General features: G+C 36.9%; 1 long non-coding RNA gene across 1 annotated transcript; it reads left to right on the top strand.

Moving 5' to 3' along the window:
* Positions 1–1,346: 1,346 nt before the first annotated feature.
* LOC124556520 lies at positions 1,347–8,175 on the top strand. Its single transcript, XR_006968615.1, has 3 exons — positions 1,347–1,618; positions 6,998–7,206; positions 7,661–8,175. It is a non-coding gene; the product is annotated as an uncharacterized LOC124556520 (long non-coding RNA).
* Positions 8,176–8,903: the final 728 nt, after the last annotated feature.

Here is an 8,903-nt window from a genome sequence, read left to right as displayed (position 1 = left end):
AAACTACGCTGTGTCAGAATACATGAAAAAAAAACTTTCAGGGTTTCTCTTCAAAACGACATATGTATGATATCTGTACAATGTTTGGTTCTTGTGCAATAAATAATTGAAAGTATTCGCGGACTTCAAAAATCTTTCAAGATTGTGGGACAGATCTAAAGAATGAGTTTGCAAATATTGTATGCACGTGCACACACACACACACACACACACACACACACACACACTGCTACAGAAAATTAAAGATAGATTGTTGTTCTTGGAGTTCCAGAAGCTGCGAAAGTGTATCTGCCGACCGCTATTTTCACTTTCAGTAATAAAGCGAAAACACGCTGAAATCAAATGGAGTGCAGCGGGTATTACTCCACGATAGCTAAGACAGTGTGCATGTGTTTCGAATTACAGCCAACAGGGAGCAGTGGTGGGAGGAATGTGGACTAACAAAGTACAACCAAGGTGAAAGTTTTGTGCCATGGCAAGAGTTGCGTCTCTTAAGCTGCGCCACTGAGAAATGAGAGTTCACACATGCAATTTCGTTGCAACTACTGTACGCCACTAGCTGTGGCTATACTTTTGTTGCGTCTGTGAACCCAGCTTTACCCATTTCAGTAAGGTTCCTCCATTCTCACCTCTCCAGTGCGGTTATTCACTATTTTCAGGCTCTGAGAGATTTTGTATCTTCTTCCACATCGTTTGATCTTTCAATGCTTTCGTAGCATTCCTATCTGTCTTCTCCAGTTGGCCTCTATTAAGGGCATATCCAAGCCAGGCTATCCTTCTGCTTTTTATTAATCTTACAATGGCAGCTCCTTGTATGAGGTGACCAATTAAGCGTTTGTTCTAGATGAAACAATTGTTATTCTGAACTGTTGGTTGGTTGATTGATTTGGGGGAGGGGACCAAACAGCGAGGTCATCGGTCCAATCGGATTAGTGAAAAATGGGGAAGGAAATCTGCCGTGCCCTTCCAAAGAAACCATCCCGACATTTGCCTGAAGCGATTTAGGGAAATCACGGAAAACCTAAATCAGGATGGCAGGATGCGTGTTGAAACAGTCGTCTAGTCGCTCAGTCGCCCGCCGGAATGCGAGTCTAGCAGAGCCACCTCTCTTCTTAAACTGCCAGTCTGCCACGCAGGTCGTCAGAACACTGCGTTTTCAACACCCAGAACTGCTTCTCAGCAGCGCTCGTTAACCCTTACACTGCGAAATATGTGTACCACTGGTCATAAATGCTGTTTATTGCTTTATTTATTTCAAATAATGAATTGTATTGGTTATATTTTCAATAGTTTATCTAGTTACCATTTTTATGTTTGCATGTTGGTAGGTTTGAGATAGCCGCGAACAAGTGAATAAAGCCGAACAAACATGGGCTGTAACTGCGTGTCGTTTGGTATCGCTAGTAACTAAACGAATTAGCGCGAAGATTGACTGTGATTTATGCACGGCCTTCATATCCAGGGAATTACAAATGCGCGTGCTTAGTTACGCTGCTGGAAATTTATGCACATGTGCAGAGTTGAACACAAAAAAGGCATGGTGTGGATGCACCTTTTAAAGTTAGTTATTCCAAATAACCTTTGAGGCACTTGTCCTCAGAGTTGGATTTGCATTCAGGTAGCGTTTGCCATCCGTAGATTTTTTATTCTTCTAATATAAATGACAGCGTTTGTAAGCGTATGTACAACTAGATATCTTCCTCACCGTATGTATAAACAAAGAAGTTGTCGGAAATTCAGTTACTAGCTAGAAAACAGTTTTAATAATTATATGCTGTGAAATGCTACTTCTAATGAAGAATGAACATTTCGGTTAATATTGTTTCACAAGTTATCACGAAAATGTTCACAGGTGAGATAATACGAATCATTTCTGCTGAAAGTGCAGGTCTAGGATGATTACTAAAAATACACAACGTAACTAGAGTAGTTTGACACATCTGAATGTAATAGGCATATTATGTTTTCATTTATGGTGAAGTTTTATAGATAGAGGGATCATATTGACATTTGTGCGCATCTTTACTTTCTTTAGACCTGCACGAGTGACTTCATATAGGTGGTATGGAACTGTGGCAGATTAAGTTGTGGGTGTTCATGTAATGAACTGCTGGGAAGAGGTTACAGAAGATAACACAGAAGGTTTGGAATTTGAAAGAGACTCTGGTGCAGATGATGTTGCCGCTATTTCCACTTTCCAACACTCCTGCAATAACTAATGGTAGTGTGTGTATAACACAGTGGCAAGTAGGCTAGTTGATGAAACATCTAGTACAGATTCAGCAAGTAGGATATACTGTTTGTTTGTGCTTGAAGCATTTCATGAAAATTTTGAAACAGATTGATACTGAAATGGCTGCAAATGTGGATTTATATACATGGTCTGAAGTTGATGCTGCTAATTTCCTGCAGATTTGTTTAAAAAAATTTAGCTCACATTTTGTGCTCCTGGTTCATTGGCATGAATATGTACCACCACACATCTTGTGGTGAACTTACTAATATGTAATAGAGTACATAGGGTGTAGTTATGTTGATAACTATTACCAAAGAACACATACTGTTTGTATTTCAGTGTTACATGGGATAAAACATAATTAAAGGATTAATGTCCATGCTGCATATCTGTAGGTTACAACTGGCCTGATTGTAACCATACATATTTGCAATTTTAGCTGTCTGTCTGATAACTTGGAGACTAATAATGTATTAAACATGTTGAAGCATCTATTTTGCTTAGTCTCAAATATTTTATTTCAGTTGACATGGAATATGCCATGTTAGTTAGTTTGATGTTCCATAGATCATTTGCACGATAATTAAAATGGTGTGAAACAAGTTATTTTGCAGTCATATTGCACATTAATTAGTAAATATGGCTACAAGCTGAACATTTTATAAGTTTTTTGTGTTGTTGCTAAATGTACTGATGAGTCAGTAATTTCCACCCACCACTTTTTACACTTTACAACAGAAATTCTTCTGTGGGATAAGAGTTGTCAACGAGAAACTATTTCAGTTTTTCTAAATTTCTATGCAGTTTGTCTGACATTTCATATCAGAGGGGAAGTAGTCAAAAGTTACAGTTGCAGGATTATGCACCCCTTTTTGTACTAGAGGCAACTGTAATATTGTAATTACATAAATCATTGTTTCTTTTGAACTGCAGTGGATTATTTACAAAGGACTTCATGAATGGATAATATAGTGTGAAGCAGTATTCAGAATGCTGAACTTCTTAAACAGATGTCTACAAGATGATTGTGGGTGAGCATCCCATGTTAGTCTTACAGTATATTTTTTTCTGTTAATATGAAAATGCAGGTAACCAAAGTTCTGCACACCTTGGAAAGTAAGCTCTGCTGCTGATAGTTCATCGAAATTGTTGTTTTCCTTACTGCTGAGATTAATGCCCTTAGCCTAGATTTCATTTATAGCAAGTTCTCAAATTATGACTTATTTCAGTTCACATATTCTGTCATGAAATTCTACTGCTTATTGCATCAGAGCATATGCATGTAAGAGTTGACTTCGTGTGTATGTAACCTGATACTTGAAGCTTTTGAATGGCTACTTAGTCAGATTGAAAAGCTTTGTAAAGAGGGTAACCACAAGTCTGGTTCCTTCAATAATGCTAAACCAATTAATTAGTTCTCTATCGACTCAGACTGAATCCTTGGAACCAGGAAATGTTGTTAGAATGAGTGAAAGGTATTAGAGTGTGTACCAAGTAGTAACAAATAATTTATCATTTCTGCCCTGTGAAGACTATCAAAGGCCTGCTATAAGTCTTCATAGACATTATGAAGCTCAATATTATATGCTAATGCCTTTTCACATATTTGCCATAACTCAATTATCTGATCTGGTAGGCAGAAATTTGCACTGATTCTCCCAGAATCTTGGCCTAAGGAAGTAGCTTTTTGTTCGTAATGCTAGTGATAATTTTGCAGGTTATACCCAGCAGAGTAATCCCTTGATAATCTTAACAAGTCTTATCTCTCTCCTTAATTAACTGTATAATTACACCTAAGAATCACTCTTCCAAATCATCCTTCCCTGATTACTGTGAACTTAATAGTTTGTGGATTCACTTATGGAGACCAGTTCTGCCAGTATATCAACAGTTCTTGGTGCTTTCTAATTTTTTAGATTGTGCACTACCTTCCATACTTGCTATAATCTGGGCTCTTCTATCTTTCCATCTGCAGTGTAACAGAGTGGCTGCTCACTACTGGTAGCATTGCCCCCAAAAATTCCCTTAAACTACTCTCTCTCCATTTGTGAAAGAGGTATTGTTTATATGCCAGTAAATTTACTTCTTCACACTTACATGCAGTTACTTTTACTCACATTCTTCTGTAATTTTCTTACAAAATTTTGTTTCATTCCTTTGGTAGTACTCTTCCATCTTTTTCTCCTTAGGGTTTCTTTTTTTTTACCCCACCAATATACCTTTGCTCCCTTGATCCTATTTTTATTGTATAATGCTTTATTTGATCTAGTATTGCATTGTAAGCATTTGTCTTGCTTCGTTCTTCTGTTTCACTGCCTGGCTATATTAATCACTCTCCATTTCTCTTTCTCGTTGTTTCCCCTAGTATTTCATGTGATGGGTAAAAGTCTGCAATAGGGTCAGTGGTGTACTTACATGTGTCATACAAGAATGTTGTCAGCACTTGCTGTGAGGTATCATGGGAGCAAAAAGTGTGTCAGCTGTTTGTGTTACGCAGCCAATGAGAGAGCAGCAGCCGAATGATGTGTTTGGAAATAATGCATTTAGGAGAAAGGGTGAAGCATGTTTGTAAATGAGGATTATAAATTTAATTGCTCCTTATTTGAGCTACTGGTATTTAAACTGCTCTAAAACCAACAACAGTGTCACAGCCCATGATATATTCAAAAAAGCAATGAAATATTTATCTGCTCTTTGTTCCTACACAATGATACGCATGAGCACAGATCAGTGTTTTTTAATTAAATCATGGAGAAAGGTAGGTAAATCATTGTTTATTAATATATCGAATACGTGACTCTATTAGTAATAAACATCGATCCACCTACCTTCTCCCATGACATAATTGAACAACACTGGTCCACTTACTCAAAGTGGTGGCATTTGATGCACTTTCAGATGATTCCATCCTTACAAACCTTTGACTCCTTAAGAGTCAGCACACTGGACTCCCATTCGGAAGGACAACGGTTCAATCCCGCGTCTGGCCATCCTGATTTAGATTTTCCGTGATTTCTCTAAATCGCTCCAGGCAAATGCCGGGATGGTTCGTTTGAAAGGGCATGGTCGACTTCCTTCCCCATCCTTCCCTAATCCTATGAGACCGATAACCTTGCTGTTTGATCTCTTCCCCCAAATACCCAACCAACCTTAAGAGTCATTTGATACATTTTCATGTTTCTGCAATTAATCCACGAGACATGCACCAATGGACATCATCGCCGTGCAGAACTAAAACACTGAAATCAGTCCACTTTACAATACTCATTAACATAATCACAAAATATTTCTCCCAAAACTTGCTAATACACTGAAGAACAGCAAACAAGACAATGGTTTCAGTTTTGGCACTAGAAATTAATTTCCTCCATTCTCGCATCTCATTGGTTATTTCAAAGAATCATTCCATTGGCCACACGAAACATGCGTTGCCAACCTATGAGCAGTAGATAGTCACTGCAGTGACTGCCACAGACCCTGATGTAGACTTTAGCCCATGTGCTGTTGTTGAAGCAGCATTTATTTTTTTTAACTCTTGAACAGTAGACCTCTCTCTGCTGTACTATATTACATTTATGAACTCTTCTGTTGATCTTTGGAAGCCGTAGCAAGCTTCTGCCTCTTTTTTTAAATTTTATTTATTTTATTTATTTATTTATTTTTTTTTTCTAGTAGGTAATTATAAGAATTATAATTAGCTCCTCAGAAAGCATGCACATTTTTTCTGTATCAAGATACTTACCTCTTTAGTACCAATAGATATTACTTTTTCAGGTCCCTTTGCAGATATTCTCAGGAGACAGTCATTTACAGCATTTAACTAGTTTGCAGCAGCAAACTGGGTGATCCTCATATTATACTGGTTTGATCGTACAAAATTTTCCAACAAAACACACTTCTTAAATGATCTTCCTTGCTATGTTGGGCATTATAGTTACCAAGGTCTAATGTGGAGTTATATCTAGGCGTTTCATGGCATGCTTCATGTAGTTACTGATGGAAACCACATCTTCATCTTATTCTTCTGTTGGCACATATGCATTCATGAAGGTCACAATGTGAAATTTCCCTTTGATATGCACAGTACATATTCTTCCATCATGAGGAGTGTAAGCAACTCCATATCTTTATTAGTTTTCTCTTTTTATGAGTAGCACAGGAGGAATTTCAGCTCATTTGCCTCACAGCTTCCCTGAACCTGATATCCTGGAGTGTGACAACTCCCATTCCATGCCTCAGTTTCTCTTCAGCAGGGTTCTTCATAACTTCTGTGTGAACACCGACATACCCATTTCAAGTGTCCTGTGAGGAGGACCTCTGTATTTTTACATTGTATTATTTAACTTCCACATTTACAAAAAAAATTATTTCACAATAAAGTAAAAACCTTTTATTCATATTCAGCACTGTTATTCCACTATGTATTAAAGTATGAAATTCCTGAACAAACTTTAAATGGTGATGTATGCTAGGATTGTGTACTTGGCACCCTTGGTATCCTATATTTAAGTTGTTTCTAACAGAGACATGCATTTTAAAGTTCAGCATTTTTTAGTGTCCATCACTGCTATCATTCCAACTCATTGCATTTCATTCACTTTACCATCCTGGACTGCCCATTTTATGTCACTGAATTTCATACATTTAGTAACTATCAACAATGTATGGCTTTTATTTAAAGCATTGTGAACCAGATGTATTATGTATATGTACTGTCCCACAGTGTCTGCTTTAATGAAAGTTACTTTTCTTTCATTTCAGATTGAAGATAGACCATTATGTTTGTTAATGATGGAGCTAGACACATTGTTTAGGATGCCAGTACTAAACACTCTGTACACCAACTAGATAATAATTTTGGATCAGGAATGCTACCCTGATATGTCGGAGCTCCACTACTTTTCACTCCAAGATGTCCACCCAATATGATGTGTTATTTGACAATTTCCAGGCAGTCTTCTGAACTTCAGGTATATTTGAATCTCATATCATTCCTAAAGTGCAATTTTCGCCTCATCTGAGTCATCATATTCATGCACTTACAGCTTATTAGATAATACAGTTGTAATATTATACTTTATAATATGCATATATGAATTTCTTATTCCTTCTATATTTTTCTGAAATTCATTATTCAATGTATAGTTTACAACCTGCTTATAAGAACTATGTAATTAGTTCATATAGTAACATTTTATTTAAATAATTAAAATCTGATTCCCTATAATCATGTGCAGTTCGAAATTTCATCCATCATGTAATGGTTATTGTATAGGTCTAAATATCATTTTGTTTCTTCTGATATCCATTTCAGACATAATCTTTATTCAAAATTGTCAGTTTTCACAAAGTTCGAGTCTGAAAACCCAATCCTTTCAAAAATTGTGTATCGTTGTGCTTTAGCCATGATTTTTTTGTTTCCAGAAATCTGTTGCGTATTCAAATACAGAGATACGTCAACAGGAAGAATATGGTGCTTCGATCGGCAGTGCCTATATAAGACAACAAGTGTCTGCAGCATTTGTTAGATCGGTTACTGCTGCTACAATGGCAGGTTATCAAGATGTGAGTGAGTTCGAATGTGGTGTTATAGTCGGCACACAAGCGATGGGGGCGGTGGACTCAGCCCTGTACTTGCTGTAGGCTACGGCCACTGCAGGCTTCCTGCACATTCCGGCGTGCACAGAACCATTGTTCATTTATGTTCTTCCTAAAAACAGTATACCCTGTATGGTCACAGTGGTTATAGTTTCTGATAACCACGAAAGAGAGCTTCGAAACTAACCAACACTTTGTTATATGTTCATTGTTCATTTTGGACCGAAAAACAGTTGGTTTAGAAAAATGATGGGAACTTTTTTAACAGTAATTCCTGTAACTTGAGGCTTACAGCATCGATATGTATGTCTATAACATATTAAAATTTCATTAACATCGAACGAATGTGTTTCAAGATATATAGTTTTAAAGTGAGTAGTGTGTAGCGGAAATGCCCAAATCTTACACAATTCTTCCTACTATCTTAATTAAAAAATAATTACAGAAATTTAAAACCAAATTGTCTTGTGTATCTGGACTCAGAGTTAAACAAAGAATATGTCTGAATAACTCATTTTGTGATAGGCCCATAGCTTCGTTTGTAATTAAAGCCTAAAGTTAGTTCTCCACAGTAAGAAATTGGATAGTAAAAGTCTGCCTCCTTCTTGCTCACTGTTTTCTTTTTCAGCTTGTCATGTTTGATATGGTTTATTTTAGTGGTTTCCCATCCTCATTTTTGATGCAGGATTTGGACTGCCGCTGGCTGAGTTAAAAACCACTTTATTTACTTTTTTATTTTTATTTTTTACATTTCTTTACTTGGAACATACACAGTTACCAAAACATCCTAATATTTCTTTAGTGTGTGATATTTTTCAAAACATGGTGCCACGCAGAGAGCCACATCACATTTTTTTTGCTTCTTATGTGTGTTATTTTTCATTGTGAATGAGTAGTACATACTACCCAGCGTCTCTGGGAAATCTCCTTTTTGTCTGTTGCTACGAGGAACCCTGGATAATGTCCCTCTTTATTCTGCAGTCGGAAAGGGCTTTCTTCTTTGATTGTTCGTGGGATCACACTTTTCCACGTTGGACTATGAAATTTATCAAGCAACTGACGAATTATT

This window comes from Schistocerca americana, chromosome X (genome assembly GCF_021461395.2).
Source record: "Schistocerca americana isolate TAMUIC-IGC-003095 chromosome X, iqSchAmer2.1, whole genome shotgun sequence".
NCBI lineage: Eukaryota > Metazoa > Arthropoda > Insecta > Orthoptera > Acrididae > Schistocerca > Schistocerca americana.
This window is presented reverse-complemented; position numbering and strand designations above follow the sequence as displayed.